Genomic DNA, 12926 nt, shown 5'->3' on the forward strand with positions numbered 1-12926 from the left:
CCAATTGCATTGCCAAGCAGGGTCCCTTCCTTTTCCGAAATGAACCCGAGTGTCGTTGAAATTCAAACGCCAGCATTAAAATAATATAATTCAATTTCACTGCTTTAATTTCAAAGTTCTGTTAAAGTATTCATAGCTGGCTACAATATTTAGATTACACGAGCACAAATTAAGAGTGCGAGTTTTGTTAGCATATTTTAGCTTACCTATGACTGCAGCTCAGCTTGGTACGTACTAAATTTCACTATTGTTAATTGTTCAGAATCATTTAATTCACGTTCGAAGTTAAATCTCTTATTTCTAAATTGCGTAGATTCAAGTAGCTTTTGAAATGATTGTTGAGGTAGCCCAAGACTAACTGTATGTTACTGAATTTCGATATGCTTCAGAAACAAAGTTCACTATTAATTTCAGTCACTAAATTAACTTTCAATTTTCCAGTTTTATTAATTCTTTTGCTAAATTAAGTCAGGATGTAGCGAAATTTATTACTTGAGACAAACATTCAGTTTTCACACAACACGTGTCAACCTTCAGTTGCCACGCTTTTAGTGCTAATTATAGGTGCAATAACCTTTCTTTTTCAGTTATTATAGTAATTGTCCATAGGACTGGCGACCGTAATTTACCCCAAATCTCAAATATCTAATTACCGCTAGTTAATTGTTAATGTAACCGCCGCACGTTTACTTTCTTTATTAACTTTGAGCCTTTTCAAAATTATTTTCCACCAGTTTCATTTGAATTTTTCCTTTCATTTAGATGTAACGCTTTCCTCCCTCTTTACCGACAAATTAACTTCGGTGACGATTGCTTTTCCCAAATTTCCATTAGGTACACGCGGTTTAATTTTTCACTGTCATTAAGGTCGATAAGTGAGGGGGAGGTTACAAGTCTTGATAGGAGTCCTGCTCTTTTATTTTCAAGTTTAGATTTGGTTACTAATATTGGCGAAAATTTCGGTAATTCATGAGTCTTCATGGATAGTCAGCAATACGATGAGATTGGATTTGATTCGATTAATAGTTGTTCCATACATCATGAATACGACATTTCGTAATGATGTGGAACATGTCATTTTTCATCTCAATGAAAGATTTCTTTACATACCATTTACTCTCTCTCTCTCTCTCATTCTTTTTTATATTTCTCTCTCTCTCTCTCTTCACACACACACACACACACACACACACACTCACACGCACACACACACACACGCACACACACACACACACACACACACACACACACACACACACAAAAAACATTGATTCTTATTTTTATTTGTTGTTGTGCTCGACTATCGGCCAGGCACGAAAACTTCCATGAATGAGTTTCTCAGATTTGAGTACACTTACGACAGAAATATAAATACAACTATGACAGTTACTGATTTATGATGCTTAGTTTACAGTCAGTTCTGAGTATTATTAGTAACTGCGCTCCAGTCCCTAAACCTAGTTACAGAAGTGCGAATCAGACGCATTACGTATTCCAGGCCGTGCCAGCCGCGTCTTTGAGATACCAGCTATGGTCACTTCCCAGCCCTCTGTAGGAACACATCAGTTCGTCTTCTTCCTGCTGCTACTGTAACTGAGATTTGGCAACAAGGCAAGGTGTGTTTGGCAACTCTGTCATCGACGAGTTACTTCCTGGGGTGCACGGAATTACGCCTCAAAGTTCACTTGGTTTTTCCTGTCATTTCCATTGAATAATCTGAGTTATTATCGCTTGAGATGTAGCAAAAGTTTGTAAATTTATGATTTTCGGCCCAGGAAAGTCGTTGCACGTGGAAATCCCAACTAATCTTGTCCTTTAAATAGCGATTTACGAGTTGTAGTCACTATTGGCATCGTAACAGGAATCCTAGACACATACCACTTCGCTAGCTCTGTGGTAACATGCTGATCTGTAAATAAGCGTCTGTTCTGCTTCGCGGTTCCAGTCTCACTGACTGCGTCGGTTTTCTCCCTTCTGCGAAAGAGCTACAAGCAGTCAGATTAAACATAGATAAGGAAAACGCAAGAAAATACTTTCGGCTCATAGTGCAATTGTGAAAAACTTACAATGCTGCACAACAGGTATTGCCTCTTCCCGTTGCTGACAAGCAAATTTTGGTTTTCTAGGAATACGTAACTTTATTTATGAAATGCTGTATTTGCATACCTCTTGAGTATGACACGGTATACCAATTAAACATAGACCCAATCGAAATCTAAGTGAGTAGTGTTTTATTAATTTGGTCCGGTAGAGGCACGCTTGTGTACAGATACTCAGGTTTATTGAAACAGACTTTCGTCGTAAGGTTATCTTGGGTAGTTTTATTTCATTTCTTATAATACAGTGCAAATTTTCGTAGGGTTTCTTTTAGTGTTGTTTAAACAATAGTAGACATGAGAGAGAAATTAATCATCAACGATAAATGCGAATTCTCTGATGTTGTCTATAAAAGGCTGACAATGCACATGCATGTTATTGATTACATGTAGAAATTTGTTATGAGATAAAGCTGTCAAACAAGGTTTGAAGAAGAATAAAATGGCACTACCACACGACAGCTAACGCAGAAAGTTCTTTCTGACGTATTTTGGCACGATGCCCACTCCCCATACGTAATACAAAAGTTTCGAGATGCATCTACTGACTGGCCGTCTATTAAACCTTAAAAGAACAAAATGTCGCAGTAGTGTGCACTTTTTCCACATGTGACTATTTTGGGTTGAGAAGTGAAGGGAATTATGTTCAAAGTTCCATTAGATTGATAACTTCAGCAGACAGCAGAATTGCGTTTTAAAAAATGTAGCAGTGAATGTATTTGATCTCGCAGCATTTAGTCTACACTGCACTACTAGCTGAACCATAGTTACAGCAGCTCCAGGACTCAAGGACCATTCCTCCAGAACTTGTGTTGTGAGATAATGAGATAATGGCCGGATGTAGACTTCTGAGAGACAGACAGTTACAGCTTTTCTTTTCCACTGCATGACGTTTTCTACAAACATTTAGCGCAATGGAGTAGCTCAAGTAGAAAGGAACACCTCCTGCTTAAATTTCTGCATCCTACGCTGTTGGCAGTTCTGTGTAGGTGGCAGTTACATGATTTTATTTCGGTGATTACAAAATAGAGTCGAATGTATGCAACGGGCAGCCGAGGTAACTAGTTCATGGGGTTCGGTCGACCGAGTAAATTAATATACTGAACATGCTGCAAACCACTACAGGTCGCCTGTGTGTCAGCATTCTCTTACAGTGTGGCGCAACGGCGTTACAATAAAAAATAATACACAGAGAAAATGACTTGATGGTCTTTTGGATTGCTGATAGATTTATATACTCATGGTTTGGGTTCGATTCCAACTTCTGTCCTTAATTTTGGTATGGAGAGACAGATTCTGTTCTCTTCTGGCTAAGCCATGTGAAGAAGGTATAATGGCATTGTGGTCTGAAATTCACATGAAACACGATATTCCTTCTCTACCAAGTAGACATTAGGTTGAACCACAATAAAGTTAGGAGTGGCGACATGTTGAAATTTTTATCACCAGTAACCTTTCTTATACTAGTTATTTATTTCTATTGACGAAACAAACACTATGTAGGGTCACAGGACACTTATTTCATCTTTTGTTTCAGCTTCTGTATGGCGATAAAGTTGGTTCTGAACTGGGAATGCAACTCAGACCGCCCTTAACGCGAAATTTGATCCCTTCGTGACAATATAGCTCGACTACAATTTCTTGTTTGTTCAAAACTGCAGATTCCTCAACATCTCCAAATATTGCGCGTGAATGGGTTCGAATTCAGGCCTGGCACTAAAGTTTTCATTATGTATTATCAAGCTCTAGCATGAGAACACCTATCTGTTGGTGGATAGTAATTTTGATTTTTAATGTATTTTCATTCGTTGTCAACACCAACGATATCTGACGTTTTTGACTCCCAGTGAGACATAGAACTATTTGCGAGATCACTGTAACTTCAAGGATGTTATTCCGAGCTGCTGGTGGAGAAAAATTCGGTAGCCGACGCCTCTTTGTGTGTAGTCGACAACGCTATGTGTGTGGTTCGATTACCAGTCAGCACTGAGCTCTTCGAAATATTATTTCTAGTTCAAAAATGGTCACATGTCGTTGCTGGTGTAACAAACGCATATTCAACGTTCTTTTTCTCTAGAATATAACAGCGATAGGTGCCGGGTTGGAGTCCTGGGAAGGAAAACAATTATATTTCGTCTCGTCATTTCAGTTAAAACGTTTTGCTACTGCCGATAAAATGAGATATGTCACAGTGATTGTGCTTCGATAACAATCCGATTAGGTTCATGGTTCGAATCCCTGTCCAACACAAAGCTTTACCTCACGGCATTTCAAGTAAGTTACTTGTGAAGAAGTAATATTTAACATCTCTCGTAGTTCGTTAACAGGAACAATAGATGCTGGGTAGGAATTCGCGTCCATTAAAAATGTTTACGTTATGTAATTAAAAGTTGACATTTCCTAACTGATAATGGCTAAAATCGAGGTATATCACTCTCTGTATGCCTAGTCAGGAATGACTGTTAGTTTCCGTCAGTCACGAAGTCTTTGCTTAGTCTGCATGACCTGGGTTGAATCCATATGCAGAACGAGACGGTTCGCCGTGTCGTTTGAAGTTCACACATATTCTCAACTAGCATCTCGTGAAAAAGTTGAATTTTTAATGTCATTTTGTGTTAAATAATAAGTACGATGTGTTACTTTGAAGAGGAAATCATGAATACAACGAACTTACTACGTGCATTAACTTTCTGACGTTGTAATGAGAGTGGTAACATTTCAGGTATGTCATTTATTCTAATAAATGTGAGCTTACAAGCCTTAAGGACAGTCTTATCTGTGATAAGGTGTTCCGTGATATTTGTAGTATCGTGGTATTACTTTACATGTTGAGTTATTGCAATAGAGAGCAATGTTTTCTAGTGGTGTTTTGTTGGAACCATTTTCAATAGTCAAACGACTGTACCGAGGAGCGATTAGATGACCTGCTGGGCAGCTGCGTTATGAGGGTCGTATGCGAATCAGGCGAAATGCAATTCAGGTCGTTCGGATACTTTTGAGTACGACTGTACATCATAGATGTTTGACACTTCAGACTCTTTCTGGAACCATATACACTCCTGGAAATGGAAAAAAGAACACATTGACACCGGTGTGTCAGACCCACCATACTTGCTCCGGACACTGCGAGAGGGCTGTACAAGCAATGATCACACGCACGGCACAGCGGACACACCAGGAACCGCGGTGTTGGCCGTCGAATGGCGCTAGCTGCGGAGCATTTGTGCACCGCCGCCGTCAGTGTCAGCCAGTTTGCCGTGGCATACGGAGCTCCATCGCAGTCTTTAACACTGGTAGCATGCCGCGACAGCGTGGACGTGAACCGTATGTGCAGTTGACGGACTTTGAGCGAGGGCGTATAGTGGGCATGCGGGAGGCCGGGTGGACGTACCGCCGAATTGCTCAACACGTGGGGCGTGAGGTCTCCACAGTACATCGATGTTGTCGCCAGTGGTCGGCGGAAGGTGCACGTGCCCGTCGACCTGGGACCGGACCGCAGCGACGCACGGATGCACGCCAAGACCGTAGGATCCTACGCAGTGCCGTTGGGGACCGCACCGCCACTTCCCAGCAAATTAGGGACACTGTTGCTCCTGGGGTATCGGCGAGGACCATTCGCAACCGTCTCCATGAAGCTGGGCTACGGTCCCGCACACCGTTAGGCCGTCTTCCGCTCACGCCCCAACATCGTGCAGCCCGCCTCCAGTGGTGTCGCGACAGGCGTGAATGGAGGGACGAATGGAGACGTGTCGTCTTCAGCGATGAGAGTCGCTTCTGCCTTGGTGCCAATGATGGTCGTATGCGTGTTTGGCGCCGTGCAGGTGAGCGCCACAATCAGGACTGCATACGACCGAGGCACACAGGGCCAACACCCGGCGTCATGGTGTGGGGAGCGATCTCCTACACTGGCCGTACACCACTGGTGATCGTCGAGGGGACACTGAATAGTGCACGGTACATCCAAACCATCATCGAACCCATCGTTCTACCATTCCTAGACCGGCAAGGGAACGTGCTGTTCCAACAGGACAATGCACGTCCGCATGTATCCCGTGCCACCCAACGTGCTCTAGAAGGTGTAAGTCAACTACCCTGGCCAGCAAGATCTCCGGATCTGTCCCCCATTGAGCATGTTTGGGACTGGATGAAGCATCGTCTCACGCGGTCTGCACGTCCAGCACGAACGCTGGTCCAACTGAGGCGCCAGGTGGAAATGGCATGGCAAGCCGTTCCACAGAACTACATCCAGCATCTGTACGATCGTCTCCATGGGAGAATAGCAGCCTGCATTGCTGCGAAAGGTGGATATACACTGTACTAGTGCCGACATTGTGCATGCTCTGTTGCCTGTGTCTATGTGCCTGTGGTTCTGTCAGTGTGATCATGTGATGTATCTGACCCCAGGAATGTGTCAATAAAGTTTCCCCTTCCTGGGACAATGAATTCACGGTGTTCTTATTTCAATTTCCAGGAGTGTAGCTTCATTTGAGTTATGAAGGTGGTTTCGTATTCATGATTTCATAATTTATTTAGAAGAGTCACATGTATTCGAATCATAGCCTATATTCATCATTGCTTCTGGTCTTTTCCAATTTCAGTACACTTATAACATCTGATGGCACAAGTCGTCTCTTGTCTGCTAGAGAAGAAGCACACTGCACCATCCTGAAAGTGTCAGTAGATACCATCGGGTAAATTGAAGTTTATGGGAGGTTCGATTTCCGCCAGAGACGGCGATAAGTGTCGGCAGGCAGTGAAGCGAGGCGAGCCCTCCCGGTCAGGCCCCAGGGGGGTAATCTTCCGTGGAGCGGGAGGCGCACTTAATGCGGCCCCGAGCTATTAGCTGTCCCCGGGCTGCGGTGGCTAATGACGCCAGACAGGCAGGCCCGCTGCACGCGATGCGGTGCGACGCGACGCGACGCCGACCGACAGCATAGCGCGCCGGTGCCAGCCGCCGTCTGACACGGCGACGCGCCAGGACGACGACAGCTGCCTGCAAGCGAGCACGCTCTGCCCGGAGTCGCCAGAGACTCTCCGCTGTGCAGCGTCGCCCTCACACAGAGTGACAGAGAAAACGACAACTTTTTAAATGTTTCGTGGCAGCCAGTCGTAGACGACAAGGATCTTGAACTTGTGATGTAACGATACCAAAATGCATAATTACACTACAAAATTTTTAATTTTTTTCTTGACTATACTGAGTCTTAAATATCGACATCACGATAATGGATCCTGACTTGTAAATGAAGATCGTAATACTGTGTTGACATCTTTGATCTTACATATACGAAAGGTTAGGATCAGGTGTTCCAAAACTGATATAGACAAAATCTTCCAAAAAATGATGCACCCAGTCCATCCGTAAGAAAACCATACCTATCACAAGTCTTCCTACTGTTAACGATACTACCATTGCTTAGGAATAAACATAATAAACCAGATGGCAATTAAAAGAGTCGAAGGACATGATAGGGAAGCAGTAGTTGAGAAAGGTGTTTACCCTATCTCCGACGTTATTCAATCTGTACACTGAGCAAGCATTAAAGTAAAGCAAAGAAAAATTTGGAGCAGGAATTAAAATTCAGCGAGAAGAAATAAAAACTTTGAGGTTTGACGATGACATTGTGACTCTGTCAGAGACAACAAAGGATTCGGAAGAGCAATTGAAAGGAATGGATAGTATCTTGAACGAAGAATGTAAAATGAACACCAACAAAAGCAAAACAGGGATAATAGAAGGTAGTTGAATTAAGTCAGGTGATGCTGAGTAAATTAGATTAGAAAATGAGGCACTTAAAATCGTTGATAAGTTTTGTTATTTGAGCAGCAGAATAACTGATTCGAGTCTCGGCCTGGCACACAGTTTTAATCTGCTAGGAAGTTTCAGAATAACTGATGATTGCCGAAAGTAGAGAGCATACAAAATGTAGAGTGACAATGGCAAGAAAAGTGTTTCTGAAGAAGAGAACTGCGTTAACGTCGAATAAAGATTTAAGTGTCAGGAAGTCTTTCTTGACAATATTTGAATGGGTTGTAGCTATGGATGGAAGTGAAACATGGAAGGTGAACAGTTTAAACAAAAAAGAAAAATTGAAGCTTTGAAATGTGGTGCCACAGAAGAATACTGAAGGTCAGATAGCTAGATGACATAACTAACGAGGAGTTGTTGAATAGAATTGGGGAGAAAAAAAATTTGTGTCACAACCCGACTAGAAGAAGGAGTCGGTATGGGACACATTCTAAGACATCAGGGGTTCACCATTTACTACTGGAGGAACGTGTGAAGGGCTAAATTCGTAGAGGGAGACCAAGAGATGAATACAGTAAGCAGATACAGAATGATGTTGGTCGCAGCAGTTATCCGGAGGTGATGTAGCGTGCACAGAATAAAGTAGCGTGGAGAACTGCATCAAACCAATCTTTTGATTGAAGACTATTACAACAATTTGTTTCACGATTAGAGACTTAACATTGCAGGTAAAAAATAACATAAACAAACAGTACATTCAGAATGAAAATAAATGTGCACAAAGTCCTAGAACATTTGTCACACACAATATTTAGTACGTACCCATCAAAATTTACGTAACATACACAGAAAATTGTACTCTATCTGGTGAATTATTCATTATTATCACATTTATTATATGGGGATACTTGTTAAGCACTCAATATAATCCACAGCGTACGATACGCTCCAATCCACAATAAGATACTTTTGATACCCAAAAGTGATACACTGTTGCCTACAGGCCAGCCACACAGCGGTGTACCACGGGTTGCTGCCCCACCGATATGCCAGCAACACAACCGCTGGACACTACACCTTGCATTATGGCTAAATTTCGAGGAGGAAAGAGAAATTCATACAGCTACAGATATATCTGCACCATACAAAAAATATTTCAAAATGGCCTAGAAGTTATCTCTCTAGCTCTGTGCACAAAGACAAAACAGTTTTTCAGTGAAATGAAAAAAACATTTCTCTTATCAACGTAAACGATGAGGTACGGAAATTGCCAATTTTTTATCTAGCTACTAGACTGTAAAATACCGAACAAATAATCTGCTTTGTGTTTAACGGTTCTGTTGATGTTGACGAGAAAATATAAGATTGTGATTCCCCCAATTGCGCATATCTTATTTTTGTATTAGTATCAGACATTGTAATTGTAAATAGTTCCTATCCATTGCTGGTCGACATTACAGTACAAATAGAAAAAACAAAATAAAGAAATTTCTTTAGTTCTCTCTAACTTGCCATAAATAACCTAAAAATAGCCCAACAAGAAACTCGTGTATCGTTTGGTGTCTTCTCTATCTCATTTTTAAGACCTCAATATTCTGTCTTCAGCATACATAACAGTATCACATGTATATGTACAAGCCATACATATTTAAGAATTTCAGTCCGAAAAATGACACACTGTTCCTATTTGTTCTAGTCGACATTTATAGCTTCTTTAAATGCAGTGTTGTTTTAAAGAAGTATAAGAGCTCTAATATTTACAGTTTTTTCCTAACAGTTACTACTTTAGTGATTTTGTATCATATTTAGGTCTACTTACCCTATAAGTTAATAACTGGAATACTATGTAAAAATAAGTTGTTCATTTCAAACAGCTCTTCGGCTCCCACTATGCCGAATTTTTATTTGCAATAGATACTCAAGTAAGATGAGGAATTATATTGCCTTGTTCCCTGACGCACTTTTAGTGGCGGGGCAGAATACAGTCGAAGTAGAGTCAGGGTGAATGGCAGGTCATGGATGCACACACTGTGTGTGTTAAAGTGTAGAAGTGAAACACTTTGTTAACTACTAATATCACTAATTTACTATCGTTTTCTTTTCAAATTGGGACGATGGAGAGTATTTAACAGTTTTCTGAGTTGAATAAGTCTAATTAGCAGGAAGTTAAGTTCTGTAAATTGCATGGGGGCTTAATTAAAATATAATGCAATTAATTTTAATTTTTTGATTCAGTAGCTGTCTGTTCGGTTACGAAGTCTCGTAACGGTTGGCCCTGACTAGTATTATTACGCAATCTGACTGCATAGAACAACAACAAAGAATGAAATGGAAATTTTCATTAACACAATTAATTAATTAAGTCCCCAGCAACTATAAAACCTACGAAACCAAAGCACAAGTGTAACTGTTCTGTGTGTGGAAGTATGACTCAACGTACGCATCTGGCACGGTTCTTCTTCAACAACACAAGAAATTTTAAATATCATTTATACTGAATTAATTAAAGAAAATAGAAATACCATAATTACTCAAGAAAACCAGAATTACACTCTAATACAAGAACACAAGCCAGATGCTTTGTTGACTGAACCTGTAATGACGCATTATTCAGGACATTGAAATAATGAGAAAGAAAAGAAAAGTAGTTTGTTACCTTAATTTATATTGATGAAAGGCACTCTAGACATTACAATCTCTCCACACCGACTCGCTATTACCACATCTCAACAAGAACTTTTCAGTATCACATCTCAGCAAGCACTCCCTACTAGCTCATCTCAACAAACACTCCTCACTACGACATCTCAGCACTGACTACCACGAGCTCTCCCCAAGCACTGCCCACTACGAGTTCTCAATAATCACTGCCAGTGGAGGCGGCGGAACAATGCTCTCTAGCGCGATCTCTGGCGCTGTGGCTCAGTGTAGCCACCTTTCAAAATGACACCCTCAAGCATACAACAAAAATTTGATTTTATGTGCCATGACATGTTAATCAAATTGCCTACGAAGGCATGTGGAAATGATTTGCACAGTTGTAAGTCGTCTCTGAAAAGTATTAGTCGCCGATGCAAGAACTTCCGGTCATATGTCGTGGTGAAATAATTACACCACAAGAACAAGAACAATGGCTCTGGTTGACAACGCGGAGAGCCGTTAATAATTCATAGTATTTGAGACGTGAAGAAACTGTGTAAGGTTTTCCTCATCACCAACAACGACTGTTCAACTGTTATAAGGCAAGAACCTTTATGTAATGTAATACTGACTCTGTGGGAGGAGTAACAGCCATTTCAATGCATATGTCCTATTTCTTGGATTTTGAACAATATAGTTAATTTAATTTTAGTAGTTATATATTTAAAAGGTACCTATGAACACTCATAATTGTTTTTCTTAGTCATTTTGAAAAGAAGTATTTTGTTGCTGAACTACATTTTCACAAAAAGTGGAAATATGTATGAAAAGACAAGGTCAAAATCTCCTCGTACTGAGCACAAAGTGGAGTTAAATATCACTAATGAAATCGTATGAATGGAAGAGGTTGCCTTTTTCAACATTCTACTGTTAAATTTGCTTGTAACGAATTCAATATTTAACACAAATTATTTTCAGTAAGTATGCGACATTATATTACAAAATTGTAGCCAATATGCTACGTAGTCATAGTGTCTGCTTGGTTCCAACTTTTCGACAATAAAGGAAAAGATTGCATTAAAGCAATTCTTTTCATTACAAAAGAATCTCCACGTTTTCTCTCGTGAGGACTAAAGGCCGTCTTATTTATTTTAGTATTTATTTCAGAAGGTTGTGTTACTGGTAAGCTAGCTGCTGCTTTCATCCAGCACTGATTAATCATGCTTTGTCTGGTGGATATTTCTAACAAGGGAACATTCCCAAGCAGGCGCGGCTGTTAATTAAAGGCTCTGAGACGGAACCGCCCCAAAAAATATATTAAAAAATTTCTCAATAACGTGTTACAGAATTTAAATTATCAGAAAGCAGTTTGCATATTACACTCACGGATTTAATTAATAGCGTTAATCGCTTTTGGAACTGTTGATACTTGATATCAAGCGATGTTTTTCGAACAGTTATACCTAGCGTTAAGGCTGGGCCATAGAATTCCGCTTAGCTCTATGTAGCAGCGGTTTGGGCGAGGGGGGGGGGGGACAGGGGGTGGCTTCCTCGGAGTAGAGCTCTTATGGGCATCCGGAACGCTCTAGTATTTCAGTCTAAGGGTGTCCTACGAACCTACACACAATTTTCACGTTCCATTGCTTGCATCGAAAGGGAATGAACAAAGTTACTGAAACTTCGCTATGCAATCGCTGTCTTTATATGTTTCTATTATGCTCATTTGTGTCACTAATAGACGTTTAGTATAACTATATATGACGGTAGTATCTGTTCCCGAAAGAACACATACCGTGGATGACCATGCAGCTTTGCTAGAAATGAAATTATAATTAAATAGACACGCTAGCTGCAAACAGGCGTTGATATACTTCACTGGGGACATGTTGAAAATGTGTGCCCCGACCGGGACTCGAACCCGGGATCTCCTGCTTACATGGCAGACGCTCTATCCATCTGAGCCACCGAGGGCACAGAGGATAGTGCGTCTGCAGGGACTTATCCCTTGCACGCTCCCCGTGAGATCCACATTCCCAACATGTCCACACCACTACATTCGTAGTGCGCCTAATAGATGTTTGCCCATCATACTCATTACTCGTGGCAGATTAATCTACCAAGTCCCGTACGAGTTCGGGCATAGTGTGTGCGTTCACACAAGAAGGTCAATGGCCAGGAAGCCATATTTTAACTATATATGACGGTAGTATCTGTTCCCGAAAGAACACATACCGTGGATGACCATGCAGCTTTGCTAGAAATGAAATGATAATTAAATGGACACCCTAGCTACAAACAGGCGTTGATGTACTTCATAGGGGACATGTTGAAAATGTGTGCCCCGACCGGGACTCGAACCCGGGATCTCCTGCTTACATGGCAGACGCTCTATTCATCTGAGCCACCGAGGGCACAGAGCCCAGTGAAGTATATCAACGCCT

The 12926-nt window shown here is 41.2% G+C and overlaps 1 non-coding gene across 1 annotated transcript; it reads right to left on the reverse strand.

The window, feature by feature from the left end:
* Nucleotides 1–12382: 12382 nt before the first annotated feature.
* Trnat-ugu (transfer RNA threonine (anticodon UGU)) lies at nt 12383–12457 on the reverse strand. Its single transcript has one exon. It is a non-coding gene; the product is annotated as a tRNA-Thr (tRNA).
* Between the last annotated feature and the right edge of the window lie 469 nt (nt 12458–12926).

This window comes from Schistocerca nitens, chromosome 2, assembly GCF_023898315.1.
Source record: "Schistocerca nitens isolate TAMUIC-IGC-003100 chromosome 2, iqSchNite1.1, whole genome shotgun sequence".
In the NCBI taxonomy this organism is placed as follows: Eukaryota; Metazoa; Arthropoda; class Insecta; order Orthoptera; family Acrididae; genus Schistocerca; species Schistocerca nitens.